The sequence below is a fragment of the Nannospalax galili genome, unplaced genomic scaffold (assembly GCF_000622305.1).
Source record: "Nannospalax galili isolate Female #2095 unplaced genomic scaffold, S.galili_v1.0 scaffold606, whole genome shotgun sequence".
Taxonomy (NCBI): domain Eukaryota; kingdom Metazoa; phylum Chordata; class Mammalia; order Rodentia; family Spalacidae; genus Nannospalax; species Nannospalax galili.
The window spans coordinates 3,275,290-3,295,968 of NW_008355477.1; the positions used below are offsets into that span (position 1 = coordinate 3,275,290).

Sequence of the window (20,679 nt, forward strand, 5' to 3'; positions counted from 1 at the left end):
TTTAATAGATATTTATTTATTTTTATTTTATGTGTATGAGTGCATTGTCTGCATGTATGTGAGTGCACCCGTGTCGTGCAGTACCGTGGAAGTTAGAAGAGGGCGTCAGATTCCCCTGGAACTGGGGTTAAGGAAGGTTTGTAGCTGCCATGTGGGTGCTGGGAATCGAACCTGGGTCTTCTGTAAGAGCAGTCAGTGCTCTTAACTGCTGAGCCATCTCTCCAGTCCCCTAGTAATGTATATGTTTACCTAATGTGCAATTATCATGTGATCAGTGTATTATTTGTGTCAAGCATATTCACTGATTTAAGTGATCAACCATGGCATTATTTAATGAAATACTTGAAAAGATGTATTTGGAAAAGATACAAAATGTCACTGAAGAGAAATTTAGTCAAAGTTTAACAAGTGTTTAATTCACAATGAAGTGTTTGCAGTTGTAAGCAATCATTACTCCGTTACTTTCATGGAAAATGAACGTGTTTGCTTAATTCCATTTTAAAATTTTGATTTTAATAGTGATTTCTAGGCAATACACAATTTCACTTGTGTTTGAAATCAGAGGGGAAAGAGAATTATTCAGTATTGTCGCTCTAGCGTTAGCTGTATTGATGTTTTTCCTAGCACGCCAAGTGATGACTGTTTTGCAGTGAAGGTTTTGCTTTGACTTCATATCAAAGTAACATATTCCACTCCAACCTTCCACTTTATTTTCTGTTCTGCAAAATGCCAAAAATAATGGGTGCTTTTAAATTCCACTTTCCACAGAAGAAGCATCCTCTGGTAAATATCACCTGCTCTATAAATGGAGGTTTTTACTGCACTAATTTGAATTGTATTCTTCTACAGGTTCAACTGGGGAACATTTTTTCTTACCTATAAGAAGCTGTCTAGGCCTCTGAACTACTGATATTTGGATATCTATTATTGATGTTATTATTATTGTTGTTGTTATTTTTTAATATTTTATTTATTATTTTTTGTTTTTTTATGTGTATGTGTGCATTGCCTGCATATAGGTAAGTGCACCCTTGTTGTGCAATGCCCACAAAGAACAGAAGAGACTGTCAGATCTCCTGAAACTAGAGTTATGGACAGTTGTTAGCTGCCTTGTGGGTGCTGGGACTCGAACCTGAGTCTTCTGCAAGAACATTCAGTGTTCTTAATCGCTGAGCCATCTCTCCAGCCCCATATTATTATTAATACCCTCCTCCCAGTTGTGACAACTATAAATATCTCTAGGCATCTGTAAGTCACCCATTGGGTGTGAAATCACACCCAATAGGGAATCAATAATCTATCAAAAGAAATATAACTATTTAAAAATTAATTTTGATATAGAATGCATATCTCTTTCAAACAAGGAATTTTATAATTTTAATTATAAAAAAATCATAGTTATGCTTTCAATAAACAATGTCAAAAAGTGTACAGAAACCAGAACTTCCATTTCATTTGTTTATCTGTGTAGGATTGTGAATAACATAGTGACAGTATTTTCTGATATAATAATTTACATCCGTACCCTAGCAGAGATTATTTTTGTGATTTGTACATTTAATTATATGTAATGACTTTTAGTGATATGATAATATGATTCTATTAGTGATAAATGAATATTTTATTAGAAAATTATTAAAAAATAAAAGAACAATTCAGAAAAAATAATAATAGCTTCCGTATTTTATTCTATATCACTTAAGCAAGCATGTTTCTACCATTTGACTTGCTCAATAATAATTCTTAAATTTTCCAACATTTCTTGGGAAATATGAGTAATTTCTCTGTATTTACAGTGAATACCTTATAACTTTAATACTTATTCACTAACATTTGATCTCTGGTTTTATTATCATTAAACAATGTAGTCACATATTTCAAAATAGGTAGCAGAGAAAATTAGCCTATTTTCCATATTTGAAATATTAATATCTCATATTAAAGATTGTCAGTGGTTTCACATGTTGGTGTACACCTGTCAGCCCAGTACTCTGGAGGCTGAGGCTGCTGGAATGTGAGTTCTGGGACAACCTGGGTTACAAAAATGAGTAGAAGATTGTGGCAGCCAGTTTTATCATACTGATCACACCAGTTGACCAAATCATCTTATTTCACTGTGTTGTCAGAGCTTTCCACTAGGAGAATATTGACACCCCCACCCCCAGGACACATTTACCAGTGCCTGGAAAGGTGTTTGCAGTCACATTTGGAAGGGAGTGCTTTCTAATTGGAAACTAGTTGATAGAGGGCAGGGATGATGTTACATATCCTGTAGTGTACAACCCGTACAACAAACAGTGATCTCATTCCAAATATCAAGAATGCCGCTACTGAGAAATCTGTACATATGATTCAGTAAAACATTTTCTTTATTCTGTTCCAATGTTCCTGTGATATTCTTCAAACCTGGAACATTTCACAGCTGTCGATTTGGCAACACTATTTCAGTGGTATGTCAACCATCTTACTTATGTATATTTCTTACCATAGCACAAAGAAAATATAGTCCCTTAATTGGTCCCATATCTCAGTTTTTACAGCTGTCACTTCGGCTATAATTCATTTGCAAAAATTTCTCAAGGATACCAGCAGCTGAAACATTTATGGTCAATTCCTATTAATGATCCTTTCCTGTGACAATTCTGTTTCTGATTTAATGCTAAATTGATTTGAATGACTGCTTTCTACATTATTTGTGCTTTTAATTCATTGTGAACAATCTACTATAACAGGTATAATGTTAAACTATATACTTTGGGTATGATAGTTACAATACAACCTCTTTAAATTTTTTTTTAATTTATTTTTATTTTATGTTTATGAGTTTTTATGCCTGCATATAGGAAGTGCACCACATGCGAGCAATGCCCAAGGAAGCCAGAAGAGGGTGTTGAATGTGGGTATGCGGAACTAAAACTGGGTCCTCTGCTACAGTAGGCAGTGCCCTTAACCCCTGAGCCTTCTCTCCAGCTTGTTTAGCACAAGGTTGTTTTGAAAGAATTGCATTTAATTTGGAAATGCGTATCTGTGTTTATGTATGTGCATGTGTGTGTGCATGCGTGCATGCGTGTGTGTGTGTGTGTGTTATCTGTTGACATTGTAGGAACTTAGTGTGAACAGATTTATATGTAATCTTTCATTTAATCATTTTATTGAGAAGTTACTTGTGAGTACTATTATGGCACTGTTTGTATCTAACATAAACTTTCTAAAAGAAAAGAGCTTTGGGGCTAGAGAGATGGCTCAGTGATTAATAGCAGTGACTGGTCTTGCAGAGGACCAGGGTGTGGTTCCCTGCACCCACATGGTGGCTAACAGTCATCTATAACTCCAGTTCCAGGGGATCCAATGCAGCTCTTCTGACATGCATGGGCATTGCATGGGTGCACTTACATACACTCAAGCAAAACACTCATACGCACACAATTTTTAATAAAAAATAAAATATTAAAAAAGAAAAGGTACTCATTTTTCCTTTACTTTTCCTGTTTTTATACAACTTTACAGCATAATTCAAATTTGCAATTATATTTGTGCCCAATAGAACATTTTTCTTCTCTTTCTTTTATTTATCATTATTTTTTGAGACAGGACCTCACTATGTAGCCTAGGCTGGCTTGGAAAGGCTGTCCTTGAATTCATAATACTTGGATTACAGGGTGCATGAGCCACCACACCTTGCTCCAATTAAACTGCTCAGAGTGACAGGCCAAACTGTCGCATCTAAGAACCATTAGAAACTTCTCCAATTACCCTATTGCATTGGTTACAGTTAAGTTCTCTTTGTGACAAAACTTGCAAAAATAGTAAATATTGGGGTAAATACTGAGTGTATACTTAATACCAAAAACACTACTTATATGCATATGTGGCTATAGATATTAGAATAAGGAAATTTTAAATTATATCAACATATATGTTTTCTGTTTTTTAAAGGGAAAGTCTTACTTCGATATTTGCTATCTGTATCATTCAGTGAGTTATCAGCTGAATTGTTGTCACTTCGTGGTATTTTTAATGTTTGATATGAGCAAGGGGACCTTATATATAAATTGGAATTATTCCACAAAGTAAATTTGTGAGTGTAGTATACATAGTAAAGAGGGAGGAGGTACATTCTTTGAATTGGTGAAAACCTGCATTTTTCCTTTCTCCATTAGGGCGCAAATGTTGTTTTCCTAGTCCTTCCATTTACATTCTGATACCATGAAAGTCATTCACTATTGGTTGAGGGTGGCTATAGTTTGTAATTATTTCAGTTGTGAAATTTGTCTTCCATGAGGATCATTCCCTCTCTAATCATGTCTTGACCCCTAGTTGCAGCTAATCTTTGTTTTGACTTCATTTGTAAAAATCTATCATCATTTTCAGTGTCTGCATTTTGCTTCCTAGAGAACTGACTTCAGTTTTTCAAACTTTGAACAATTAGAATATGATGTCTCCCCCAACTGTACTAGGGAAAGTGACCCCCTTTCTCTTCACAATCCTACAGCTGTTTACACATTAAAATTACTGATTATATAACCTTGTGTACATGTCTTGTCTCCCACTAATTGGTACTCACTAAGGTCTGAGACAGCACAGCCCCAATTCTTTAACTTGACCTTAGTTTTTATTTATATTCAGGTTGCCATCAGTGGAACTGTGTTCCTATTGCACATTGCAAATATGAATTAACACAGCCTTTAAATCAAATGCTGTCAAACTAACATGAGAAGGCAAGCCACAGAGCTATCTTTGCAAAGCTTTGTTCTCTGACCTGCATTCCCAATATGGGTAACGTGGTTGAAATGCAGCAGAATCAACATTTACATGAAGAAATTCAGTAAATACAGTCCTGCAGACAGTTATTGTAGACCCGAAAACATAGAAGTTGGGAGGAGACTAACATCTGCTTTTCTGTGTGATATTTTTCCCCCAGCTGTTTAGAGAATTATAAATTGCTCTGTCAAGAGCTTGTTTACAAAAGCCTAGCCAATTTCAAAATGAAGATGCCTTTGAGTTGTCCCTGTTTCATCTCACTGTTTGGAAAATAAATCTGAATGGTAAATACATCAACTTAAAAGCAAATGGCAATGAAAACCAACTAAAAGCAAAAGATGTTCAAAACATTAACTGTTTTTCATCCATTATCATCCATTGTTGGATAAAAAAATGCATGGTTATAATTTTTCATCCTGTAACCTTTACTAATAGAGAAGAAATTTTAAAGGGCTATAATATCTATTTTTTGTGCTATGTAGTACAATAGCACATAATATTAACAATAGAGAATAAGATGGAAACGTGTTATTAAAAGAGAAATGGGTAATTGTGATAAAGGAAGTTACAGGCAGAGGTGCAAGCAATATTATTTAACCTGAGACTTCTGAAAGAACTGTATCTGCATCATTTAGAAATATATTAAAAATACAAATACTCAACTGTTTTGAAGACCTACTGAATCAGAAATTTGGGTATGGGTCCCGGGAATCTGGGATTTAAGAAGCACTCCAGGGTATTTGGATGCATACTCCTGAGAACCACTTTTACTTGAATGAATGGATGGGCAGATAAGTAGATGGGTGGTTGTATGGGTGGATGGATGGTTAGGTACAGTTTCAGGTACAGGTAAGGTATAAATAAAGATGTGAATACGTGTGTGTGTGTGTGTGTGTGTGTGTGTGTGTGTGTGTGATTTCCTTCATGGGGGTTTTTACAGGAGTAAATTAACTTGTGAAATAACTATATGACTAGATAAAGCTCATAAAGCTCATTCTTTTCTCTAGGCAGTACCCTCTATGACTTTTAAAATAAGCTCGGAGTTCATTTGTTGAATGCCTCCATTAAGCTCATCTAAAATGTTTGCCTCTCAAGTATGCGACTGGGACAGTTTCTGTCACTAAAACACTGGTCTCTTTTTTTTTCTTTTTGTCCTGGTCAGGGCTATTCTCAGTCCTTGTTCCACCCATTGGTAGGTCTTGTTGCTCTAATGATTGGATATACAGATGAATACACACAGAATTCTCAAGCAATATCTTTCTGTTTGGTCCATGAATGCCTTTGTGTTTGTGTTTCTCCCTTCAATTTTTGTTTCTAATTTACTTTTGGCTCACCATTCCTATACATCACTGTTAACAATGGAGATGAATTAGACACCACAAAATGTGTGACAATAGACACAATTTTAACAAATTACATATTTATCACAAATTCATTGTGATACATTACAAATTTATATACTATCATGGCATTATATATGTGCATTATGATCTGCCATTAATTAATCTTATACTATTTGAGAACAAATTTCAAAATGCAAGAAAAGTATTTGTGAGAATATTCACTAAGATTTAGTTAGTGTTTGATGCTAGGATTATGGTTGATCTTTACATTAATCATTTTGCTTATTCTGGTTTCAGAGTTATAAGTACTACTCTTAAAACAAACAAAGACAGTACAAATTAAGACCTATGAAATAATAAAGACAACAAAAGAAATAGATGATAATTGTTTGCCTTATCTACTTCTACACTATATCCTGAATTTACTGGCCCAGCTGTGATATCAGCTCTCTTTTCATCAGTTTTCACATTAAAAATAGTATTGCTAGATGATAAAATTAAGTGGTGACTCTGTTCTTGGCAACGAGAGGAAGTCTGCTGTAAATAGATTATTAATTAGGCATTAAACCATAGAATTCTCATTTAGGGAGAAGGGACTCTTTAAGGGACTATAGCTATACAGAAATATTTCCTTTTGCTTTCAACCAAGATTATAGCGTATTTGTCATGCTCAGGAAGTGTTTGGGCATGGATAATGGCAGTTCTCCTAATATTCAAGGCATAGTCTTGAAACTGTTTGAAGGCTGTTTTGTTTGTAAAGATAACCATGGCCAGTGGCTTTAATTTAATATTTCCTCTGGCTCTAAAATGCTATAATTCCTTAACAAGAGTGGATGAGTGATAATTATCAAGTTCGAAATGAGCACATTTTATTTGTCATCTCTCATGGAATACTTGTTCTAAGATGGACTGCTGCTATCATTTCTCTAGGCTGTAGGATGCCCTGGAATAGAGTCGTGTGCTCTGAATTGTAATGGTGGATTCTAGACTACTTTTATATTCCTGGCAAATAATAACAGCAAGGCCAAATGAAACCAGCTTAAATAAGAATTTCTAAGGCTCATGTTACTAAAAACTCACAGGCATGGTGTTGACATCCAGTGACTCCAGATCTTTTTCCTGAAATTCCCTTCTCTTCTGCAAATGTTCTTCTAAATGTTTTCTCTCAGCTGGTATCAAGGGAAGCTGCGGCAGTTTGAGGATAAATATGCCAGTGTCTAGCTCAGCATTTGTGAATAAGTGGGGGGTAATTCTGCCAGGGAATATCTAGCAAATATTTGGAGATATTTTTGTTTCACAACTACAGAGATGTTAATATCATCTGATGGTTTGAGGTCAGAGATGCTTGTAAACATCCTACAATGCATAGGACAGCACAAACAGAGAAGCATTAAACTCCAAATGTCCAGTGTTGAGGTTGAGGAATAATGGCGAGGAGGAAGAAATGTGTTATTTTCTGTGTTTATTGCTTAAGTTTCAGTAAACATTTTCTACAGCCTCCCAACCATCTTTTCCTTATGAGCTGCTGGCTATAAGTGTATCAAGGGAGGTCTAATGGCATTAAGCCTGAGTTTTGGAATTAGTTGTGGGCAGAAGAGGCAAATATTTCCAAGATCAACTTACTTAGTCCCCAAATGCCTGGGGTGAGCAACACTATACTCTGTCAGCAAGAACAATAAATGGCCTTCATGTACTAGTACTACTATTTTATGAGTAAGTGAGGAGAATTTGGGCATTATTAAGAGTGTTGTTAACCAATGAAGAATAAACTTGTTCTTACCTAGCATTTCAAGCCCTTCCTGTGGGATTTCAATTCCTTCCACTCCTGTATTTTTTTCTCTGTTATCTGCATCAATACCTTTTTAGAAAAAAAAAAAGTGACCAAAGTGGCTTACGAACAATCAGAATATTTTTTTTCACAAAAATATTGTATTCAACTAGAAGAAATGACAAGTTTTGGAGGAAGGGTCTACAGAGCCTCTCTTTAGACTGAGTCATTCATCAATTTCATTACTAATAGGGGTAAGAAATATTAACTTGAACCCGGACAGAACATTGGACTTGATGAGAAGAGATCGGATGCAGGCATATTTTGAAGGTAGGTACAATGGAGCTTGTTGACAGATTGCCTATGGAGTTTGGTACAGAAGCATAAAATTAAGATCAACTTACTTAGTCCCAAGATGCCTGGGGTGAGCTACACTATACTCTGTCAGCAAGAACAATAAATGGCCTTCTTGTACTAGTACTACTACTAGTAGAGAAGCATGAAGAGAGGGAGCCAAGGTTTGAGACACTGGAAGCTTTGAGAGGCCACTGCCCTAGCAAGGGCCCACCAAAGAGGAGTAGGTTGGGGGGAAAGTTGAAAATGCAAGGAATTCCAGAAAGTATCCTGCTTGTAGATATAAATTCAGGAGCTCTCAGTGTGTGAGCTTCATTTATAGCAAAAAGATTAGTTGAACTCACCCTCAAAATGACAAAAGATACAAAATAAAGGTGATCCAAAGATATGGGGAAATTTCAAGTACATTCCATTCAGGGACTTAAAGGAGGCAAGTTACCCAGGGAGAATGAGTGGAACTGGAGGAGAGACACCTCAGTGAGGGGAGCATCCACAATGCCAAGTGAAGACAATATTTGAAAGAGAGTAAGCAATTGACTGTGCTGTGTATGATCCTTCCAGTGTGTAAGTGAAAGTGAGCCTTGGTTAGTTGGCCAGGTACAATCCTAGATAATGCATAATTATCAATCATTGTAATTATCAATAGCACTCATATTCACTCTTAGAGTTTTCTAAGAGTTCTGAATTGGACTGCTGGCCAGTAAAGTAGACAGAAGCTTGAAGACTGACCAGATTTAGTAATGCATGTGGAGGTTAGTGGTTCTCATTTCTCTCTCTCTCTCTCTCTCTCTCTCTCTCTCTCTCTCTCTCTCTCTCCCCCTCCCCCTCCACCCCCCCTCCGCATTCGGTCTTCTTTTTTGAGACAGGGATTCCTTGTAGCCCTGGCTGGCCTGGAACTCTCTATGTAGACCAGGCTAGTCTTGATCTTATAGAGATCCATCTGCCTCTGCCTCCTGAGTGCCTGGAATAAGACATGAGTGGCAGGGCTGGTGTTATAGGCAAAGTGCTCACTTCATATACATAAGGCCCTAGGTTCAATCCCAATTAGTGCTTTAAAAAAGGAAAAATGAGCAGTGAGGGCAGAAGTCTGATTCAACTTCTGTTTTATACAATGGAAGATACCACAGAATGTTCTAATGCTGATGTGCCAGATTTTAGTGAAAACAGGAATAGTGCATGAGAAGACAAGTGGAACAGACAAAAGGGACAAAAGGGACACAAACTAGAGTCACCTGGGAAGAGTAATCTCAATGTAAGTTTGCCTTAATAAGATTGACCTGTAAGCATGTGTTACACTAAATTTTCCCCTCTCCACTGAGAGACCCAAGCTCATACAGTCCTGACATGGATTGACAAAACCAACATAACACATTCTTTTTGGGTTTTGCATAGTTTATGACATCCAGGAGGGGGTGACTTACAAAGGCATGAAACGCTGCCATCAGAGTGTCTGTCTCTCCCAGCTTTTAACACGCCATTCATTCCCATGTTTAATATGGCATTGACTCCTCCTCTTTTTCCCAGTGTGCTTTGCATTTTTCAGTGTAGGCTTCTAGAGTCATGCCCTCTTTTTCTCGGAGGATGCATTTACCCAACAGATGTCTGTGGAGGCATTTTTTAAATTGCTCATTGATGGAAGAGGACCTAGTGTACCGTGGGTGACGCCACCCCCTTGCAGGTGGGGTAGGCTCTATAAGAAAAATAGATGAGCATGCCAGGGGAAGCAAGGCAGTAAGCAGTTTTCCTCATGGTCTCTTCTTCAGTTCCTGGTTGCAAGTTCCTGCCTTAGCTTCCTCCAGTGATGGGCTGTGACCTTGGGGTTGTAAGTTGGAATAAACCCTTTGTTCTCCAAGTTGGTTTTGGGCAGAGTATTTTATCACAGCAACAGAAACTAAACTAGAACAATTGGAATGAGGGGTTCACTGAAGGAATGGCATGAAATAGAGTTGGAACAGTGGGTGGCGTTTAGGCCGTAGAAAGCCTTTGTCATTTGCTGGAAGACCATGATTGACCTGCAAAATGCTGGAGCAATATGGAATGATTCTGAGGCGGAAAGGACACTTGAAGGCAGGAATATCACAACAGAGAAGAGAGGAAAATTTCTCAAGCATGTGTTCGTGGTTCAGGATGAAAGTCTTGCAAGTGTCAAGGAGGATGAGGGAATCATATGGGAACGGGAGAGGGAGAGACAAAGCAAGCCCTCATCAGATCTTCCTTTCACTCTTTCCACAGGAATGTGGCTCCATTTGTTTACTTGAGAAAGATTGCTTTTACTTTTAGTATAAGCTCTTCTTTCATATCTTGAAACATGGGTAATTTCCCTAAAAGAGAAAAAAAAACCACAAAATAGACTTAACTGCCTTTTGAAAGCTGGCAAGTCGCTCCCTGTCTTCAGTTTTAATTAATGTAATACCTCCTTATCTACAAACATACATGGGAAATTTCATTGTGGATTAGTATTTTCATAATCTCGTACATGTGAAATCAATTAATAGTGTACAAGTATTCCTGAACATGAGCAATGGTTACTTAAATATCATGACCACACTAGATTCCTACAAATTACTTACTGCCAAATCATGTCAAAATAAAAATTGTAAAAATTCTTCAAAAAACAAAGTAAGGAACTTCAAAGTAAGTGATTAGCTCAGAGACACAGAGCTTTACTTTTGACAAAACACCTCCAGTTGACTGAGTTTGATTCTGTGTCTATCCTTGGAGAACCTACAGTCAATATGAATATTTCCTATCATCAAAATATTCTTCTCATCATTCACTTCTTTATCAAAATCGTCAGTACTTCCTACATGCAAAGTGGGATGGTACAGTGTAGAAAGGTAGTGAAGTGACAGTCTTTTCCACTGTGAATTTCCAGGCCAGTACAAAAACAATAAACAAATGTACAATCATATAAAACCAATTACAAGTTGAGATAAGTACTCTGAAGAAATTAACAGAAGGTTGAGAAAGCCAGGGAACATTGACTTCAAATTGAGAAGGTCAGGAAATACTTTCTTGATCCAATGAGATTTAAGCACAGTCTTAAAGAAGGAGGAGCCAACCATGTGAAATCACCTGGGAAGCAGCTTAGGCACCGGAAACAGCCAGCAGAAATCCCTAAATTGGCCTGGACTTTCCTTACATTAGTCCTAAATGTTTGGCGAACCAGGGGAAAGATGAGCAGAAGAGGAAAGGCTGGGGATGCTGGTAAGTTGCTTTAGCAGAGGAAAGTCTCACAGGGACGGATTTAATTCTAAGTACAATTAAGGCCGATTGACACCCTTTCCTTGTGTATTGTCATTTCTTGAATCTTGGGAATGGCATGGTTCTTTCTGTAGCACTTAAGCACAGAGCTCTGGAGTCAGATCTCTGGGGTGTGAATTTTGGGTTTGCCTCTTGAGGGCACAGTGATCTTAACCATGTTTCAATCTCTTTCTTACTTATTCACCTATAAAATGGAAGTAATAATAGTACCTGTTAGCAATGTGGTTTAGTATATTTAATAAATGCATAATGCGTAATGTCTGCATTGTGTAATGAAGACTTGACTTTGAGATCATTCTGATTTATCCCATGAACAATTAATTGAGCAAAAGCAAAAGTATATTGTGAGTTTGGCTTCGTGGACACTGGGAGTGGGGTAACAATGAATGTGGAGCTACAGAGGAGGGTCAGGTTCCTGAATTGTTTTAGAAGCAGACCTGCCAGAACTCCCTAATAGATTAAACATGGGACATGTTGTCAAGAAAAGAATAAAGAAGTACTATTTGGTTTCTAACTGGATGGAAAAGATCATCATCATTTTCATCTTCAGTCATCATCATTATCATCAACAACAGTAATAGTTATCGAGTGAGTGCTACATGCCAGGCACAGTAATAATGTTTTATCAACACTTCTCAAGCTACTACGGGAGGGTAGGGTACAAAGACATTTGCCAGAAGGAAAAGTGAGGAATTCAAAATTAGATAAGAAAAGTTTGATATGATCCTGAAATTCCAGGTGGAAGGATCAATTAGGCAGCTGAATAGCCAACTCCATAGAAATCAGAGATGACTGACTCAGAGATATTTGAGAGTCATGAACTCTGCAGTGGAATTCACCATCGTGTTTTTTTATATAACGGCTTGGGATGTTATAATAATATTTTTATCTCTTTGGTTTAATATTTTCTTTTGAGTTCAAGACCTGCTTCCTAACAACCTAAATATCAATTGAATTTCCAGTTAATTCCCCATAGTGAAAAATGAAGTATTCCATTAACATTTTTGGTTTTGAATCAGAAATCTGCTAAACTCAGTTTGCTTAATCTATGTTTATGGTGTCTGTGAAACATCTTCTAATCAAAACTCAAGGAAGCTTTCGTTTAAATTATGCTTTGAAATCAAAAGCATTATATTAATTCCTATGGATATATAAAATTATTTATTTACAGTGTTTAAGTGGACTTTTAAACATTTTTTTCTAATCCCACACAGTTAGTGGCAGAAGGTCTTGAGAAAGCACGGAACATTTTTTTAATCAGCCTCGTATTTCATGACGCTTGCCAAACAGTTCATTTTCCATAGAAATTTGCAAAACTGAATAGTGGCCAAATTTTCAAAGTTGCTGAATATGTGCCAGTGAATAAAAATTTTAAACTCTTTGATCCCCCACCCCCACTTTTTCCCTTAAAAAGTAACATAACATGTGCCTCAGTGTTTTTATTGTTCGACATCTATTACCCATAGCATTCTAGCATGCTCGAGAAGAAGCCTGTATGGACATTTCAGTAAAATAGGAACACAGGAGAGTTCTGTTGGAAACACTGCTTGCAGCCTTCCTTAGCCTTCAAGAAAAGCCCATTTCTTCACAATTCCACCAATATCTTTTAGAAGGCAATAATATAAACTTTTCAAAAAGGATGATATCAAGGGCCTTAATAGTTGAAACATTTAAGACAAATCCAGAATAGGCAAAATCTTAAGTGTGCGAATAACTTGCCATCAATAAAATCATATTCATAAGCATTGACCATGTGTGCCCAAAGATCATCTGGAGACATGAAGAATATGAAAGCAAAAAGTAATGATGATAATTATAATGAAAACTAACAAGTGATGATAATTATAATGAAAACTACCAATTCAAATGTTTCATGAACTCAACCGTAGTTCTCTTAATGGATGATAAACTTACATAAGAATATCAGGGTTTTCTTAAGTCAGTGACCACTGCAGCATCTCTTCATGAAACTCTTCCCTTCATTTCCATTTCCTGATAATTCATTTTCTGTGTATAATACTGAAAATGCATAATCACCCCTAGAGACAATGTTCTAACTAAAAAAAAGTGCTTTAAATAGTAGGCTTTGAGAGCTGCTGAGATGGCTCAGTGAGTAAAGGTGCTTGCTGTTGAGCCTGAGTATCTGAATTCAGTCCCTAGGACACACATCGTAGAAAGAGAAAACTCACTCATACAGTGTCCTCTCATCACCACATGCACAAAAATGCCCCCACACATACCGTAAATAAATGTAATTTTAAATGACATTTACTCCATAGATTCAGTGGGTTACAAGAGCAACTGTTAAAACGCTCTCACACATGAAGACATGAGCATGCAGATTAGGGCACTGGTATTCAGGGTTGGATAACTCAGGGAGGATCAGGACTGCACCATTTTGCTGGAGAAGAATCCTTACTTTCAGTGACTGAGGAAATGGCTCCCAAGACACTAGGAACTAGTGGTTGTAGTTCCATTCTCAAATGGAAGCCTGCTTACATAGCAGTCTTTGAATTTGCTGGAGTAATGGAAACCTCAGAAAAGCCCATCATCATTGGGAGATGGTTGTTGCAAGGGAATAAGAACCAGTATTTCATTCTTTTTATGATGTGGCACCTTTATGAAAATAAAATTCACATATACAATTTGCCTATTTAAAGTGAAAATTTTAATGGTATGTCTGTGAAACCATTTCTACAGTCAGTTGTAGAACAATTTCATCACCCCTAAAAGAAAGGTGTACCCCTTAGGCATTACTGTCTTCTACCCATTTCTCGAGTTCATGACAACCAATAACCTGCCACTATGAATTTACCTGTTTCAGACATTTCTTTTAAATAGAACCATACAATCTGATCTTTTGAACCTAGCATGTTTCAATCACTGTCTTGTTGTCAAGACTGATCCATGCCACAGTCTGTCAGTTCTCATCCTCTCTAGTAGTTGAATGATAGGCATGTTTTGTATATCCATCCATCCTTTGATGAGGATCTAGGCTAGGTATCCTTTGGGAGTATTATGAAGGTTGCTTTCTTTGAAGCTTTCCTGAAGTAAAGGAGTAAATGTTTGTTTGGTAAATTAGTTTTTTATTATATTTTTGTGAATTCCATGCAATATATTTTGATTTTATTTAGATACCCTCCACTATGTGCAGCCCCTTACCACCACCTGTCCAATTTCATGTACTCTATTATATATTAGGGCCTGTAGAGTCAAATTTCTGTCCCAATGGTCCTTGTGGTCATCCACCAACTCTGAATCTTTCAATCTTCTGTAGCTTCTTCTGCAATGGTCCCTGTGCCTTGGGTGGCAGACATTTGATATAGGTGTTCAATTTGGGATAAGCAGTCTGCAACATCTTATTCTCTGCATATTGGCCAGGTGTGTCTCTCTGTGGTAATGGTGAATTTTTTTGAACACCAACATGAAGCGATCCCAAGCTTTTCTAAGTACTAGGTATATATTATTGTAAAGAATGTGAGCATTTCACTTCAACTCACTACTATATTTCCTCCTTTCTCTATCATGTGCACAGGCCACTATACATATAATATAAGTATGCGCAAATTAGTGTATTAAAAGACAAAGTGTTGGGGCTGGAGAGATAGCTCGGAGGTTAAGAGCACTGGCTGCTCTTGCAGAGGACTTGGGTTTGGTTCCCAGCACCCACATGGTGGCTAACAACCATCTGTAACTCCAGTTCCAGGGGATCCCATGCCTTCTTGTGCACCCACGGGTGCACTTACATATATGTAGGCAACATACACACATAAGATAAAAATAATAAATAAAATATTAAAAAATAAAAGACAAGAACTTCTGAAGAAAGTTTGCTGCTCTTAGATTATAGTCTTTTGTGATTTGTTAAATGATCCCATTTGCAAGAAAGGTTTTATATTATCATTCCAATTACTTATTATAAAAACCATCAAGTAAATAAACCCAGGTTTTCATGAATGCAGTTTCCTGCATGTCTATTATTGTTCATTAGCAACATTTGTTTTCTACCAGAATGAAGCAATGGAGTCACAAAGACAGTAAATATTCTTGTTTTCCAACTGTCTTTGCAAATCCCACTGGCAGAAACTGTGCATTTTAGTAGCAATAGTTTATAAGTACTGTGAAAATTGACCACTGTCTTTCAAAAGAAATAGGTTTTAAAGTTCTGTGTTGTACCTATTTTTGGATTAAATAATCATTTGTGGAAACCAGGTTGAGGCCAAGTTCCTCATCACAGGCAGAAAACGGGATTTTGTAAACCTGCAGAGCCTGAATTTGTTATTGCATGCAGCTGTGCAAATTTGCAAACATTTCCTTCTCTCTAATCCGAACCCTGTGGAAGGAGCCAGTTTGGACTGCTGCCTCAGTAGGTAACATTGTGGATCCTGCAATACAGGAAGCTACATAGGTCTTTGAACCTAGCCATATATTTTAATCTCAGCATTAAATTCTAGGTAGAGGGATTATATAAGGCAATTACTTCGGAATCAGTGCTGTACTGGGGATATTTCAGCAGCCTTTTTAATTGGGTCACTCTTGGAGAATTTTCAGAGACTCGCTTGAAAAGCCTGAGTATGTGTTGTGTGGGGCCGCAGAGGGCTGAGAAGGAGACTGGAAAGGGGCAAATCTTGGTTTTCAAAAAGGCATCGCTGCCTCAATTTAAAAAAAAAATTATTGAATTTCTGTGAATTTCATGTAAGACATCTTAATCATATTTATACTGAAAGAAAAGGATCAAAGAAAATTCTGTGACAAAATTCATGATATCCTGAGACTGAGATTTATGCATTTGAGATAATTATTTTAAACATAGTGAAAAACTTAGACATGACTCAGTTAATGAAAAAAATAACTGTAATCTTTTGTTATAGAAAATTTCAAACACATAGAATTAGGAGAATGGGCTTCTCTGTACTCATCTAAGACATTCACCAAATTATGCTTTTTTGGCACATCTTATCTATATATTTGTGGCAGTTTGAATGAGAACTGTCCCTGAATAGGCTCAAGTATTTGAACACTTGGACAGTTGGTGGTACTTTGTGTGGGGGGGGTTCTGGAATCCCTAGAAGGAGCTGCCTTGCTGAAGGAAGCAAAGCATGTCCCTGGGGGTGGGCATTGCATGTTAATAGCCTTGTCCCACTTCTAATCAGTCATCCCTCTGCTTCCTGCAAGTGGCTGAAGATGTGAGCACTTAACTTTCTGTTTCTGCTGCTCGGTCACCAGGGCTCCCTGCCCTGATGGCGTCTTAGTCCTCTGGAACCATAAGTCAAATAAACTCTTCCTTCTATTAAAAATAGGAATCACCACAACTGGCTAAGGTTTAGAGAATAAGAGACTGCCTTGGCTAGGACTCCCATGGTTCAGGGACCACTGTGGAAGAGGATCAGAAAGATTGTAAGAGCCAGGGTTGGTCCATGAACATAGGGAAACAGAGACTTTCGGCCACTGGAAGCTTGCTCATGTGAACTTGTGGCAGGTATGAGCACAGGACCTATGCCAGCTCAATCAGACAAGGGTCCAGAGTGGTGCAAGGGAAATGGGCACTGGGCCAGCCCTAGTCTGCAAAGTTTTGGAGACTGACTACTGCTGGGTGAGGGAGAGTGGGCCTTCCTTAAGATCTCTAGATAGGCTGAATAGACTCCAGTGGTTGAACTTGCACCAAAGGACATCCAGAAAAAAATGCTTGACTGGGTGGGACTTAACATATATGCCAGAATATATGAGGCCCTGTGGGGGTGGGGGGTGGGGGAGGGTGTCTTGATTTGATTAATAACTGCTGTATGAAATGTAAAAATGCTCAATGAAAGTATATTGTTTTTAAAAGACATCACTCTCTCACACTGTAGCTTTCTCAGAACTGGTCTTGCATTTGTTTTAAGTCTATCCACTGGAAACAAGGATGTGGGGACCTTTCCACGCTTAAGTCTACCCTCTGCTGGTTGCCATGGCAATGCTACCCTAGTATGGTGATACCTGCCAACATGTATAGAGGTCTCCTCCCCTTCTTCACTGCTTACACACGGGGAGACTCTCCTCATGTAATTGCAGAGCAGATATTGGGTTAGGAGTTCCTTGTCTTACGACTGCCTTCTTAATGCATCTGTGGGAGGTCAAATGAGCTGCAGAAGGTAAATGATTCTAACTGTTCAATTGACATTGCTGTTGGAAATAGATGTACTATATGAATTAGTATCCAAGAGAAAGAAGAAAAAGTAGTTTATCTTTCAAAGAATATTCATCAAAAATGAGAGAGAGGGCGAGAAAGAGAGAACATGCACACGTTTCTTTTTAAAATACTTCATGTCTTCACAGTGCCTGAACTATAATATGGACTCGGGAAATAGTACTGTGGTTATCATATTTTTATGTCATAACTTCCTGGAATTTTTTTTATGTGTACGAGTATTTTTCCTGTATGTATGGAGGTTCAGCATGTGAATTCAATGCCTGTGGAAGCCAGAAGAGAACATGAGGTGTCCTGGAACTATAGTTATAGGCCCTTAGTAGGCTCCATGTGGGTGCTGGGAACCGAACCCAGGTCCTGTACAAGAATAGAAAATGCTCTTAACTGCTGAGTCATCTCTGCAGCATGCTGGACCTTTAATTTCAATGATGGCTCCATGAACAAATACTAAGCATACTAACCAATTTCAGGATATTTTTTCTAAGTCTGCCTCGAAGGAGCTTGTTAGCTAGTGGGGACATAATACAAAAGTAGTTTTTTGACATAGAAGTGTGCTCAGTACATGGTGGAAACCTCTCAGCTGAGTACTGTTGAATGAGTAAGAGAGGATCCCTACAAGAGGCCACATGGAGCTGATATGTGGTACATGGAGACAAGTAGAAAGAATGTTAACTTCACATTAAGGAGTATCGAGAGCGTAGACAGTATTTGGAAAGGTGTCCCTCCCAGGTTACCCACAGTCCACTCAAAGTATAAGACATTGCTGTATGTTCCTCATGGCTATAAGATTTTTTGGTAAGAGTTTTATAATAAAAGAATAATAGAGTTCTCAAATAACAATTTTGAAGAGTGATGGTTCTTAAAACCATGAAACTTTATGTCTTAAATCTCTGGCATTTGAAAACCTAGTCATTTCTCATTATTCTACCAAGTTCAAATAAATGTCAGAACAGAACTCTTCCCAGATAAATGAAATGAATTTAATTCAGTAAGTATACTAATGGCTAAAATCTTAATATTTCTCTCCTTTATCACCCATATAACTACTTGTAAGTGATTTTCCAAGAACCAATTCATTCACTTTTTAAAATTGCTTTTTATTAGCATGTGTTAATTGTACAACATAGGATTTCATTAAGAAATTCCCATAGATAAATATAATATATTTTAATCATTTTAAGCAAGAACTTCAGATGCAAAAAATTATTGTAATTTCAGCAGGATGATTTTGGTCATCTTGTCTTAATCATGCACATTTCCTTTGCCGTTCTGGCCATTCTCCCAGTGTTGCAATTGTTTTTTTAAATTTTTTAATGTATATTTTAAGATATAATCATATATTTTTAGATTGAGAATTATATAAATTTCATTATTGAAGTACTTTCTATTTCTTTTCACTTATCAGATTGTGATTTTCATCTCTAAGATTGTTTTAATGTCCTACATGCACAAAGTAAAAGCCTGTTGTATGTAGTCCTATCTCAAGTTTAAGAATTTTAATATCTGAATTCTTCATTGTTCTTTTTTCAGTGATGTAAAAGAATGCACACGGATGTGCAGAATTTTTTTTGAAAATCATCCCTTTGTGTACTGAATTCTGGAAACACAGCATGACTCAAAATTGGCATGGTTTTCTAGAGCAGGGTTTTTGAGCTGCAGTACTCAAAGTCATCTTCCTTTAGGTTGTGGAGCTGTCCTTGAATTATAGGAAGATTAATAGCATCCTTTGCCTCCACCAAGGAGCTATCAGAAGCACCATGTTACTCTCCTCTACTGTTCTGATTCCAGACATTAAATGCCCTCTTGCAGGCACAACTGCCCTTGCCTGAGAACCATTCTTCTGCAAGAAAATACCATAGCAAGGCAATCATTAAAGTGCAGTTTGCTGAACTATGACCAATGGTTGAGTTATGGGTTTGTATAGAGAGTCATTGTAGACAGAAGTTCAGCCATAGAAAAAAGATGAAGAGAGAGAGAGAGAGAGAGAGAGAGAGAGAGAGAACTCAAGATGTACAGTTGGTGAATTTACACTTTTACACTACACTCCTGGCATATCCTGGGTGGTGACTGCAAGGTGAGGGAGATAATAGGGGTAGATAGGAACAGCGTCTGGGATGTCAGGTGGGAGACAGTATAGATTATGCAGGACCACAGTGAGTAAGGAAGCTAATCACGAAGTATTCCATTTGGAATATACAGTCAGAAGAAGCCCTCCTTTTTTGAATTAAAAAAAAATAGTATCCAAATACTAGGAAGATGGCTCAGTACAGTGCTTGCCAGACAAGCATGAAGATCTGAGTTTAGATACCTAGTACCCACATAAAAAGCCAGGTATGGTGATGTGCACCTGTAATCTTTAGCACCTGGAAGGTAGAGACAGATTCCTAGGGCTTGCTGGTCAGCTAAGCTTATGGAATTGATGAACTTCAAGCTTAGTGAGAGACCTTGTCTCAAAGAATACTGTGTACAGGAAGACACTGAACATCGAACATTGACCTCTGGCCTCCACAATACACAAATGCACACCAGGAACATGTACACATACCTACATTGCCATACTCATTCACCTGCACACACACAAACACACACACACACACACAGGGTTGTATTCAGTAGTGACTGAACTTAGTGATCATAAACATGAGAAGACTCAAAGCTATTGGTACATTTTACAAATGAGGAAACTGAAGCACAGAGATGCTAAGAAACTTGTTCAAGTTTCCACAGCTGTGGTCACAATTGTGAACCAAAGCCCTACTTATAAAGCCTGAATACCCCCAGCCATATCCACAATTCTCAAAACCATCTTTGAAGTTGTGTGGACACCTGTCTATCCCCAGAGCATTCACACCCCACACCCAAATATAGGATTTCGATGTTTTGTGGTGCTGAGGTAATTTAATATTATTTGAAATAATTTTAATTCATAGGAAAAAGGTAGATACTGAACTTTATAGTGTTTCTATCCCTCCCTTTCTTTGCCATTTTTTTTCCCATTAAAG

General features: G+C 37.5%; 1 protein-coding gene across 2 annotated transcripts in view; it reads left to right on the forward strand.

Moving 5' to 3' along the window:
* Arhgap6 (Rho GTPase activating protein 6) overlaps nt 1–20,679 on the forward strand; it is a 563,361-nt gene that overhangs the window by 409,579 nt on the left and 133,103 nt on the right. The window lies entirely within an intron of this gene.